Here is a 14,082-nt window from a genome sequence, read left to right as displayed (position 1 = left end):
CTTGGAAACGTTTGAGCATTGCGACACCTTTTCCATGCATGTATTTATCTTCCTCAATATTATTTGCTTTTTCCATTTCGTTACCTTTGATTTGGATACACCACCATTGACACATGTGACATCCTCCTTATGTAGTAAACCCATATCAATACTTGACATTCTTGAGCACTTCCTTGATAGCATATTCTCACAATCACCCATCATCTTCTTTGCCTTTTCCTTCATTCTAATCACCTTTTCTATCAATGACAACGTATGTCCAACAATCTCCCACTTTGGCATTGGTGACAACACCATGATAAAAAAAAAACAACATCATAAAGAAACAAGCAAATATAACTGTACTTCCCTTCTTTGTCTTCTTCTTTGTGGATGTTGCTCCTTTTAATTGATCACTAATACTTCTTCCTCTTTTGCTTTTGTTTTTATTTGAGATACATCTCCCCCTTTGACATCAATGACAAAGAAAGTAACGTGCTCCCCCTGTCAACAATCTCATACTATCTTTGTTGTTATTGTGGACTTGTCAATAGCTTCTTCATATGCTGAAAACTTCAGGTATCTCTGATTTGATTTAAGTAAGTTCCTTTATGTCCTATGGAGAAGATTGAGTTGAAATAATATGAGTAATTACTCTTGATCTCTGCCTCAAGTAATCAAGAGGCATTTCTTGATAAAACAACACACACTTGTATAAATTAGCCATGTGAAAAATCATGTCGATTGGTTTAAGTCTCAGCTAGGAATACATTCATAATAGTGCGTCTTCCTAGACACCTATACCTGACCTTGAGCAATGAAAACAATCTATCCTATGCATGATTGAAACCATCAACTATTTAATCAACAAATTATACTAGTTAGAAGTGCTTATTTGACCAACATAGTAATATTATCACTTACGTGTGCTTATATTAACAACTCAACATATACTTTACTTGACAGAATTTTCATGGCAGCGAATCGCCATATTGAATTTGACTCGATATGAACATTAATGATATTCAAATAAGGACTCTTTCATCAACACTTGGACTAACAATATCCTACTATCAATATGAATAACACACTCTAACAAAAATCTTATGTCAGTTAATACCAATTGATAATACCTTTGATACCAAGTGTTAATACCTTTAAGATCAATGTTACCAATTGTTTTATTGATACCACTGTTACCAGTTGTTGAGCACTTGATAACTGAGTGTTCTCTCCAGTGATCATGCTCTTTTGACCAATATTTGTTCTCTCTAAAAATTTGATGCCTGATACCAATTAATATTGAAACAATATGAAACCATCACAATAGTCAAACCATTTGTCATATCTTCAACACAAAACTCTAATCATTCAAGCAACATTCATATGCAACAACAAAATCATCAACCTCTATCTTCCATGATTTTCCTTAAGATACAAACAACCGATACCAATTGATGATATTGATTGTTAATAGAATAATCTAATACCTATATGATAACTTAAATATACTACTTTGCGGTTATGCTCCATATTTGGCATTAGGAATCTGTAGACATAGTTGCAGAAGAAAAAGAGCCTTCGGCAATAAATATATCATCACCATCTATACTCTGTCAATATGATTTGGTAAGAACATTAGATCAACGACAATACTCAACAACATCAATCTTCTTCAACAATTTGATAAACTCAGGAAAACCAGATAGTGGCTTACTTCCCTTAACCTTTCGGATTCATTACTTCAATTTTTTCTTTCTGCTCCTTGCATCTGTCCTTTTTGGCGTATATTGATGTTGACCTCTTCTTTTCAATGAAGAGTAATAAGGGATCTACTCCACCTAAGTACATTATCTCCTTTTTTCTTCCCCACATGGGTATGCTGAGTTTTTACTTGGTCAACACCATGAATATATTGTCTACATTGATCTCTTACTTTTTCTTGACTGAACCATAGTTTGAGCATACAAACCACTTACCATTTCTCTTGTTAGCACCCATTAAAGCCAAGCTGCAAATTACCTATTGCTCCTTGTTCTTACTGTCTGCGCTTGCTTTCTACTTGTATTTTTTTGGAGAACCATCTTGGTAGCAATTACTTCTTTTGTCTAAGTAAAGTATTTTCCTATTGTAGGTTATATAAGAGAGGTCAACCACATGAATTTGAGGCTTTGATCTACTAATGTTTTGCTAATAATTTTCAAATCCAAACACGGTCTTTGTTTTCTCCATGTATCATTCAACCTGCCTCTCTTATGATTGTTGTAATAAATCTTGCGTAGTTGTCCTTGTTAATTTTGGAACTCGGGTCAAATTCCACATTGAACAAATCAAATGATCAAGATAATATGTGCATTAAATTCATCTTTTCGAGAGGACCAAATTTGAATTCAAGATCATCTAATTTGGTTAAGAAGAATTTAAGTTTTGAATTATTTTATTCATGTATACATTACGGAATGGGTTGGCTCTAATGACACGAGTAACTATTTGTGTCAATCTTAACCCCAAGTAAACCATCAAGAAAACTATAAAATGAAGAGACCTCAAGCTCATATGGACACACTTAATCAATGCATGTTTTATTCTTCAATTTTGTTTTGGCTCGCACATCTTCATCGACAAAAGTTCATATTGGGTCTCAGAGTACATGCCTAAGGTTCACTATGGGTTTGGGTATTCTGGATCTCTATCATTGTCACAGATCAAAAGTTTTCCATCCATGGTTGCAGGCACAAAGAGGTCAAGAGAGTGAATTTGGCTCTCGGGAGGCTTGCACACAGTGCAAAGGGAGTGAATATGATTTTAGAAGGTTTTTGTCCCTAGTCGCTTGCACCAGGAAGCCATGAGAGAGACCTTGAGGTTTTAGTTGCTTGCAGACATTGTTGATGAGGGCGACCCAGTTCAGATCTGAGTTTTTTGTATATTGGCTTCAATCATCTTCAGTGATCTTGTAGATCTGAGTTCCTCTGTTGTTATTACAGATCTGTAAATCTGTAGATCTGATCTATTGTTTTTCATTGCAAATTATATTTATTGGCTCATTGTAACGCTGTAAAATTTTAATGATGATTTACTAAAGGAGAAGATTTGAAAGGGTTTACCCCTAGTGGGGTTTTTCCTTGGTCTTGGACCAATTTGCTGTCTCTTATGGTTGTGCTGTTGTCTTCTTTATCATTGCATATGTTGTTCTTTCTTCACTTACATTTGTGATTGAGTATAGTATTGACAAATTAAATGCTTGGTTGATGAAAAGATAAATTGTGCTCCAGTAACTGATATAGCATAGAACAATTTGAGAAATTTAACATGGTATCAGAAGAAAGGTGAAAGTCAAGCCCAAGAGAAGACAAGTTTTGAAGTCCTCTCCTTCAGAAAGTAGATCACATATTCAAGGTCAAAATGTCTTCCTCTACCTTCAAGGAGCATGAATAGTTGGGAGATGTATCAAGCTTTGTTGCATGGAAAGTTAGATTAGAGACCATAGCTAACAACAATGATGCACTGGAATACATCCAAAGAAGAATGCCCGAGCCTCCAGAAAATGCCTTCGCTTCTCTCAAGGATAGGTACAAGAAAGGTGTGTCTAAAGCAAGGCAAATTATAGCTAATGGTTTACAAGATCATTTACTTGCTTATGTTGGGAATTTACAAAAGTCCAAAGATATGTATGACAAGATATTCAATCCTACATTATTCAGATCTCCTGCCTTAGATATCAATTGCAGAGGCTTTTGAAAATGTGCCATAGAAGGAACTTGTAATTATGACTCTTAGAGATCTCCCTTTTATTTGGGAAATCTTCATTACTACAATTAGCAACAACAATATCCTCCTGACATTTGATGAAATTGTTGGAAAGATCACACAAGAAGAATATGGGATGATAGCAAGAGGAAGGATTGAAAAGCATGAAGAGGGAGAGCCCGTTGCATATATCACTCACTGAAAGAAGAAGAAGCCAAAAGGTGGTCCATCACGAAAGCCGCCCACCCAAAACACAAAAAGAAGAAATGGCCAATCATTATCTGAGGTTGAATGTTTTTGTTGCCATAAGAAAGGTCACTTTGCTTGTGACTGCCCAGAAAAGAACAAAAGACATCACTACAACACTAGAAGCAGATACAATGATAAAAGAAGAAAAGACTTTCAAAGGAAGAAATATGATAGAAGTTTCATAAGATACTCCTCAAGTGATTGTTAAGAACACCGACCTTCTCAAAAGAATTCAAAGGCTCTCAGGTATGAAAGCAATACAATGAATAAATATGAATATATTCTCATTTATGCTCTTAATAATTCTTCTCCACCAAATTCGTGGGATAGTTGGTTAGTTTATAATGGGGCCACTCATCATTTCTATGGTTATAAAGAAGTCCTCTCTGATATGGTAGAGAGGGAGACTAAGTTAAAGATCATTCTTAGAGATAACTCTACTCATCCCGTGAAAGGCTTTGGTTCCGTTAAATTTCATTTAAATTTTGGGGAATTAGTTCTGCTGCATGATGTTATTTTTGTACTAGGTTTAATGAAGAACTTGGTATTTGTTTCCGCATTAGAAGATAAAGGGATGAGGGTTTCCTTCATCAAAGGTAAAGTTCTAACTTGACATGCTGATTCACCTATGAAGGATTCCTTCAGTTTAGGAACGATATTTAAAGGAATCTATAAGATCATTCTTGGAGACAAATCTACTCATCTCGTGAAAGGCTTTGGGTTCGTTAAATTTTAGTTAAATTCTGGGGAATCAGTTTTGTTGCATCATGAGGTATGTATCGGGTTTAATGAAGAACCTGTTATCTGTATTCACATTAGAAGATAAAGGGACACTGGTTGCCTTCAGCAAAGGTAAAGTTCTAACATGGCATGTTGATTCACCTATGAAGGATGCCTTCACTTTAAGATCGAGATTTGAAGGACTCTCTAAAATATCTGGAAGACCTCTCTTTGCATTGGTTCATAATATCAATCACTTGAGCTAACTATGTCACCGCAAACTAACTCATCTTTACTATGATGCATTTTAAAATTGAATATATTGGTCTCTGGTATTCCCGATGTTCAGGCTCGTCATGATGGAGTCTACCCAGGTTGTGCAAGCCGAAAGAAAACAAGGGGACAATTTCCCTTAAGTAAGAACAAAACCCATGACATTCTTCATCTCATTCATTATGATATATGTGGTCTGATGCTTATACATTAAGTTGGTGGTCATCTCTACTTCATTACTTTTATCAACAACTTCTCAAGAAAGACATGTATATATTATCTTAAGAATAAGGATGAAGCCATTGAAACATCCAAGGAATTCAAAGCCTTGATTGAAAATCAATCAGGAAAGAGAATTAAAGTCTTCAGGTACGACAATGGAGGAGAATACATGTCAAAAGAATTCATAAATTTTAGTAGTGTGACCAAATTACATAACTCTTGACAATTTATACTTTTCAATCACTTTGGAAACTTCTCATATACTTAGCAACACAACTCAATCATGTAAAACACAACATCATAACCATTGTCATAGACATGTGCAACATATATAAGCAACATCGATTTTCTTTTTAATTTTTTGTCAAATACAAGCCTCAACTTGATTACATCATTGCCCCACAAGCTACTACTTGTACGTTTATCGATTGTAACTAAAGGGACTTGTATCCCTGCTCATTTATCAATTTTCACTGAAAGGGACTCTTTCCTGTGGAATGCAAGCTACCACTTGCTAGGTCCTATTGATCTACCCTTCATCCATTTTCAAACTAGAATTAGTAGACCATTTCTTCCATAAACAAATAAACTTTCTCACCTCAACTACACACCAAACCACCATTAAAACAACTTTAACAATTTCTAATTACTGAACAAATCACCAAACACACCGGCGACATCAATCCTTAACAATTTTCTAATTTCACCTTAATAGTAATTTTGGTGAATAAACCAAAACACGAGTCACAAATTCATTCTCTGTCTTTTTAACACCTTTCAAACACCATAATTGGTCTTTGATTCTATGCATCTCGTTGCACCAAAAACCTTTCACACATTCACCTTGGTTGCTTGAAACCTGTTTATAAATAAATTTGGATTGATATTTTTGGAATTAAAACTTTAGTTCTCTTGAAATTGAATGTTTGAATGAATCTTGTATTTTTTACCTTTTCCATGTTTAGTTGAGTCCTTTGAATATGCTCTTCAAGTTATCAAACTCTCCTTACCTATTTCTTCTTAAAAGACACAGCTTAACTACTCAAGTTTGCTATTCTAAATTTTTTAACAGGTTTTAGTAAAAGTCTTAATTCTAGGGAATCTCCAAGTTTGGTTTAACTGCTAAATATACCTCTTAACTATTTTTTCTGTGATATTGCTACCAAATCATTCAAGTGTGGTTATCATGCTTTTTAGCGCTCCTGTTAATTTTGGCATATTGCTGAGTTCCAAGCTACTGAATCATCCATACCTAAAGATCAAAGGATTTTTAAATAGATTGCTGCCAAATATATGTTGTAATCTCTATTATCCTTTTTTTTTTTTTTTTAACTCAAGCCCCAAAATGCTAAATATACCAACTCATTTATACTAAAGGTGCAAATGCTTTTCAATTCTGCACAATGATTTTTATATTTCAATTAGCCCGAAGGCCCTCGATCATAATACACAAAGAACCACAACAAAACTTTCTCGACGCACTCTCCATTATATGACATAGTGTCACTTTTTAACAATCTTTCCATCTCTCGCGACTGTTATACTCGACACTTTCCTTTGTGTGCCTTTTTTTCCTCTAGGATTTTCCTTTCGAGATGATGTGTTGCGTGGGATGACCTTGCGCCTTTTTTTCCTTTGGGATTTGCCTTTCGGGTTGATGTGTTGCGTGGGGCGACCTTAATCCTTGTGCTCATGTCATTTGTCATGCACTGCCCAACTGTATTTATGTTGTGTCCATTAGCATTGTCACCCCAAAATTCCTCCTTTGCACTCTTAAAAGTCCTTCATGGGTCAAGCCTTTGGGTTGACGTGTCCCTGTGGGTACCACTGTCGTGCTCATCGACCAATTGCAATATTGTTGGGGTGATTTGTCTTTGACACTTGCTACATCTGCCCGACACTTATTCACCCTGAAGCCTCCTCCTATTCACACTGTATAAACCTTTCGAGATAATGCATCCAAGTTGACGTCATGCTTACATCATGAATGCCATGTGGCACCTTTGAATCAGCGACACATGTCGCTCGAATTTGGCCCACCACGCCACCCAAAAACATTGAATATGCTTGCCACGTGTCCTCCATGCTAACATCATGTTGACATCATTATGAGCCACTAAAATGCTGTTAGCGTCTCCTAGAGAGGAGAGAAAAAGTGTATTGGGCCTTTGAGTTTTTCGTTGTGTTAGAGTCGGTCTAGTAGCCCTCCATCAGCGATCAAAGCTCTTTGCATTTGCATAAGTAGGTGTCTCATCAGTGTCATCTTATTGCATTCCATTAGGCATGCCATAACCCTGATGGAGGGGCTTGTGTCATTTATTCCCCTCTTGGCATTGCTGGATCAAGTTTGTTTCAGTCAATAAATTCCTTACAGGGTCATTGGTCTTGTCTTGAAATCAAGGTCCTAGGTCTAGGGTTTAGTCCAATTTTGTCTTTTGAGGTCATGTCTTTTGAGGTCAATAAATTCCCAGTAGGCCAGAGGGATGTCCATCAAAGCATCACTTCAAATGATTTCATATTGTACAGCTAATTTTTACCTTGAGTTCAAAAACCCTGTTTTTGAAGGCAAGGTCATTTTCTCATTTTTTGTAAAAATGTGTAAAAAATTCAAACTCTCCAGAAGTTGGCATGTAGCCTTGGTCTCCTTTGCCAAGACTCTTCAGAAGCTATCCCTGCAAAAATTTGCAAGAAAAAGCATCATTTCAACCAATTTCATGTCAAAAAGGAAACCACAAGTCAGCAGCAATTAGTTTCAAAAAGTGTCATTTTATAAACATTATAAAGTGAGTTTGAGGGGAAATAAATTTAAATCAAGCTTATAAAAGCCTCTCTCTCTTCATTTTGTCATTCATTTGCCTCCAAGACTCCAAAAGCAAGTGTGAAAGGCGATTTAGTGTGAAACTAGGCGAATTGAGAAACAGAGCCTGCGCACTACACATCAGAGCCCGCGCGCTACGCGTCAGGGCACACTCTGCAGTGGAAGAATTGGTCGAGCACTACGCGTTGGGCGCGCGCTACGCGTTGGGTTTCACCTACAACAAATTGCCAACAAGCTTCAAAACGACCTCAAATCTCTTAAGTTTTACAGGTAGGCCTCAAATCATCAATGTTTTTTGCTTGCTAAAGAAAAATGAGCATGGAAAATGTGTCAAATGCCATCAAGTGTGAAGCAACGGGAGGCTGAAAATCGCTTGTTGCAAGAAAAATTAGAGAGGGCACAATGGACAATCACATATTTAGAGCAGCGCAACAAGCAATTAGAGGATGAGCACACTCTCGATGAGTTGCGGAGGATCCATGAAGACCGCAACTTGGCTCGTAAGAGACCCGGTGATTTGGTACCCATTGAGCGAGAGGCTATGCTTCTCCGGGTCAATGCTCATTTGGAGAGGTTGCTGGCCAAGGCTAACAAAGATAAGGACATGCTCCGGAACATGAAAAACCATTATTGGGCTCGAATGCACGTATGTAAAGCAAAAATGAAGGTGCTTAAAGGACGATTGGCCAAGGCACTAAAACGAAGAAAAAGGCTCGATCCCCTCCACATCTTGGCTGAGGCTTCCTTGAAGGAGCATGGTGCTAAATGACTTACCTTCTGCACAAATTTCAAAAAAATTTGAGCATTTTTGGTCATTTGTGAATTTTTTTGGGCAAAAAACAGGTTTTCTTCCCCAACGCGTAGCGCACCGTGCGCTACCCTGAAGATGGGAAACTCCTTTTCATGAAAACTCAGCATTTTTGGATTTGTCATGCAAAAACACATTTTCTCAGCAATTTCCAAGAAATTTCACCAAGTTTTGAGCCTCCAGAAGGTCAAAAAACATGCAAAAAATGACTTTCTGCCACTTTTTTGACACACAGGAAGAAATCTTGGGAGATTGCAATTTTGGAGGGGTAAATGGTCACCAAATTCAGAAATTCCACTTGGGTTGGAAAGTAGACATCCAGACCTTTCCAATAAGCCCACTTTTACCTCATTTGGACTCCGGGAAGTGCCTCAAAAGCAGGCCCAAAGGTGCGCTACGCGTTGAGATTCAGAGCGCTACGCATCAGGCTATTTTCACAGAAATGCACCTACAACTCAGCAAAACGCAGTTTTGACTAGGTTTGACTTTTTGTAGTGGGTTTTGATCCTCCTTGATGTAAATGATGTAATTTTATGATACTTTGACACTTATTTATCTCTTCTAGAAGATTCATTCATGAAATAGGCAAAAATTTAATGAATGAATTGGTTTCCTAGCTTATAGAGGCAAGTTGTTTTGACTGCCTAGATTCTAGTGCTCAGTTTGGAATTGGTTGAAACAGCTCCTAGGATAGTGAGCTCGACTCCTAGAGGCAAGTAAAGATGTTAGATTGCCTATATTATGTACTTTCTTGGTCATTTTCATGGTTGGACTCTTGAGGGAGAAAGCTTTCTATTGTATTACTCATTGTATCTCTGCAATTTTGGTAAAGGAAGAAAGACCAGGGTTTTGCAGTCCTTTTTTGGGATTCCTGTGGTTACATGTATTGATGGTGTGTTTCTCTTTGTACTTGTAAGTTTGTTATGTGAATCATCTTCTTACTTTTCCTTCTGCAAATTAGGCAAATGAAGTGTTAAAGTAGAATTCATGATTACCATGCTCTGCTTTTAAGTTTGCTTAATATCAATGTTTTTATCTGTTTAAGGGGAATTCAAGGTGATTGCTTGCTCTCTTTAGCTCCTCACCAGTCATTCTCATCCATCCAACTCTTTCAAAGGCATCAATATAGTCTCCTATCTTGCCCCAAAGAGCCCCCTGCGAAAACTGTGTCTAATCCCCGCACCCAAAATTGCTTTTCCCCGATTTTCCACCAAAATCCTAAAAATCTCAAATCAAACCTTTATCAGTTTACTAGCCTAAAATCAGTGTTCTTTATTGGTTATCTCCGCCCTTTGAAGATCTTTGCCGAGATATACCGGAGAGAGCCCTCTCCTGCCCCGTAGGGCTAGCTACGAGGCTAAGTGGTTTGATGTTGCCTTGGAGTTTGCCTTTCTCAACCTGAGGTGAAATTTCAAGCGCTAACACATTGAATGTCTTCATTAAAATTTTTAGTAAAAAATCACTATGCTCAAGTCCTTTATATTGCTGCGATTGCCACAGTTTCTTAACTCCCTGTATATTGGTCCTTCTCTACAATTCTTCTTCACCATGCTAGCCCATCGCTTAATTGTCATGGGCCTCACCTCTGCGTGCACTATGTTACTTCTGGGGTAGTCCTCCCGGGTTGTCGTCATTCTGGGCACTCCCTTATGCACTCAACCTTTAACCTTTTTGGGAAGTCTCCATCAAGATGAGTTGTCATGTGGGAGATATGCTATAATTCTTTTAGCCAATGCCAAGCTTGTTTGTTTCTGTGGGTTATCCACATATCCCCATTCTTGTGTCATCCCGAGAAGTCACCATTGTGCACTTCTTTGAGTCCTTCAGAAGAGACTTCACTGAGATTATGTGTTAATGGGCTCCTTCGTTAGGGCAATAGAAATTCTTGCCACTTGCTCCTCTATGCCATTTATTCCTGGTCCTTTGGATAATGACTCCTCTAACTTAGTTCGCCACATTTGGAAAAACGCCAAACTAAAACATGCGCGAAAGGTCCTCTAACCATTGATAACTCTACAATCTTTGACTTTGGGGGTCCTTGCCTTTGACAGGCCATAAATTACAATCTAGGAGGTCATTTTTGATCTTCCATATACAAGTAGGAAACTATTTTAGAGGTCTATCCATCTGAGTGGGTTCCAACTACTTTCGAGATGGTATTCTACACATGAAATGGCTCCAAAATGTATGCAGCTTAACCAATTAGCTCCACCACTATTATTCACCAATCTACTTGGAAACGTTTGAGCACTGCAAAACCTTTTCCATGCATGTATTTATCTTTCCCAATATCCTTTTCTTTTTCCATTTCATTACCTTTGATTTGGATACACCACCATTGACACATGTGACATCCTGCTTATGCCAAATCCTCCTTGTGTAGTAACCCCATATCAATACTTGACACTCCCGAGCACTTCCTTGGGAGCATATTCTCACAATCACCCATCATCTTCTTTGCCTTTTGCTTCATCCTAATCACCTTTTCTATCAATGACAACAAATGTTCAACAATATCCCACTTTGTCATTGGTGACAACACCATAATAAAAAAAACATCATAAAGAAACAAGAAAATATAAGTGTACTTCCCTTCTTTGTCTTCTTCTTTGTGGATGCTTCTCCTTTTAATTGATCACCAACACTTCTTTCTCTTTTGCTTTTGTTTTTATTTGAGATACATCTCCCCCTTTGAAATCAATGGCAAAGAAAGTAACATTCCCCCCCTGTTGAAAATCTCCTCCTATCTTTGTTGATATAGTGGACTTATCAACTACTTCTTCATATGTTGAAAACTTCAGGTATCTCTGATTTGATCTAAGCAACTTCCTTTCTGTCCCGTGGAGAAGATTGAGTTGAAATAAGAGTAATTACTCCCAATCTCTACCTCAAGTAATCAAGAGAGATTTCTTGCTAAAACAACACATGCATGTACAAATAACCCATGAGAAAAACCACGTATACTAGTTTAAGTAAATAGATCATCACCATTTATACTCAGTCTGTAATGATTTGGTAACAACATTAGATCAACCACAATACTCAACAACATCAATCTTCTTCAACAATTTCATAAACTCAGGAAAAACAAAATGTGACATACTCCCCTTAACCTTTTAGATGCATTAGTTCGATTTTTTCTTTCCACTCCTTGCATCTATCATTTCTGGCTGATATTGAAGTTGACCTTTTCTTTTCAATGAAAAGGGATCTATTCCACCTAAGTACATTATTTAAATTTTTCTTCCACACTTTGGTATGCTAAGTTTTTACTTGGTCAACACCATGAATTGATTGCCTGCATTGATATGAAACTTTTTCCTGACTACGTGACTTATTTCCATAGTTGAGAATACAATCCACTAACCATTTCTCTTGTTAGCACCCATTAAGGCCAAGCTGCAAATTACTTGTTGCTGCTCTTTCTCACTGTCTGTGATTGCTTTCTACTTGTATTTTTTGGAGAACTATCTGGGTTGCAATTACTTCTTTTGTCTAACTAAATATTTTCCTATTGTAGGCTATATAAGAGAGGTCAACCACAAGAATTTTAAGCTTTGATCTACTAATCTTTTTCTAATACTTTTCAAATCCAAACACTGGTCTTTGTTTTATTCATCCATCATTCAACCTGCATCTCTTATGATTGTTATAATAACTCTTGCGTAGTTGTCCTTGTTAATTTTGCAACTAGGGTCAAATTCCACATTGAACAAATCAAATTATCAAAATAATATGTTTATTAAATTCGTCTTTTCGAGAGGACCATAATCTACCTAAAGATCAGAAATTAAGTTTTGAATTATTTTATTCATGCATACATTATGGAATGGGTTGGATCTAGCCACACGAGTAACTGCTTGGGTCAATCTTAATCCCAAGTAAACCCTTAAGGAAAACTATAAAAGGAAGATACCTCAAGCTCATTTGGACATAGTCAATCTAGGCGTGTTTTAATCTTCTATTTGTTTTTGGCTCGCACAAATTCATTGGAAAAAGTTCGTATTGGGTTCGAGAGTATAGGCATAAGGTTCGCTCTGGTTTTGGGTATTCTGGATCTCGGTCGCTATCACAGATAAGAATATTTCCATCCATGATCGCAGGCACAAAGAGGTCAAGAGAGCGAATTTGGCTCTCTTGTCACTCACACACAGTGCAAAAGGAGTGACTCTGAGTTCATAAGGTTTTGGTCCCTGGTTGCTCGCACCAAGAAGCCATGAGAGTAACCCTGAGGTCGCACCATGAAGCCATGAGAATAACCCTGAGGTCGCACCAGGAAGCCATGAGAATAACCATGAGGTTTCAGTTACCCATAGACAATGTTGATGAGGGTGACCTAGTTCAGATCTGAGTTTTCGGTATCTTGGCTTCAGTCATCTTCAATGATCTAGTAGATCTGAGTTCCTCTGTTGTTATTACAAATCTGTAAATCTGTAGATCTGATATATTGTTTTCCACTGCAAATTATAAGTATTGGGATCATTGTACTACTGTAAACTTTTCATGACGATCTACTAAAGAAGAAGATTTGAAAGGGTTTCCCCCTAGTGGGGTTTTTCCCTGGTCTTGGACCAATCTGCCATCTCTTATGGTTGTGCTATTGTCTTCTCTATCACTGCATATGTTGTTCTTTCTTTAGTTTCATTTATGATTTAGTATACTACTGACAAGTTAGATGCACTGTTAATGAAAAGATAAATTGGGCTAAAGTAACTGATACAACATAGAACAATTTGAAAAATTTAACATGGTATTGGAGGAAAGGTGAATGTCAAGCCCAATAGAAGACAAGTTTTGAAGCCCTCTCCTTTAGAAAGTAGATCACCTATTCAAGGTCAAAATGTCGTGCTCTACCTTCAAGGAACGTGAAAAGTTAGGTGATACATCAAAATTTGCTGCATGGAAACTCAGATTGGAGATCACAGCTGACAACAGTGATGTGCTAGAATACATCCAAGGAAGAATGCTTGAGCGTCCAAAAAATGCTTCCGCTTCTCTCAAGAACAGGTACAAGAAAGGTGAGTCTAAAGCAAAGAAAATTATAGTTGATGGTTTACAAGATCATTTACTTGTTTATGTTGGGAATTTACGAAAGTCCAAAGATATGTATGAAATTATCACTGGTATGTATGAGGTTAACAACTTGAATGAAATTCTCTCTTTGAAAGATCAACTCAAGGAAAGTAAGATGAACAAAGGGGAAACCATTCAATCCTACATTATTTAGATCTCCGGCCTTAGAGATCAATAGTGGATGGTTGGTGAA

This window comes from Pinus tabuliformis, chromosome Q (assembly GCF_031772625.1).
Source record: "Pinus tabuliformis cultivar Carrire ecotype Pingquan chromosome Q, CPIR1, whole genome shotgun sequence".
Lineage (NCBI taxonomy): Eukaryota > Viridiplantae > Streptophyta > Pinopsida > Pinales > Pinaceae > Pinus > Pinus tabuliformis.
Note: the sequence above shows the minus strand (reverse complement) of the source record.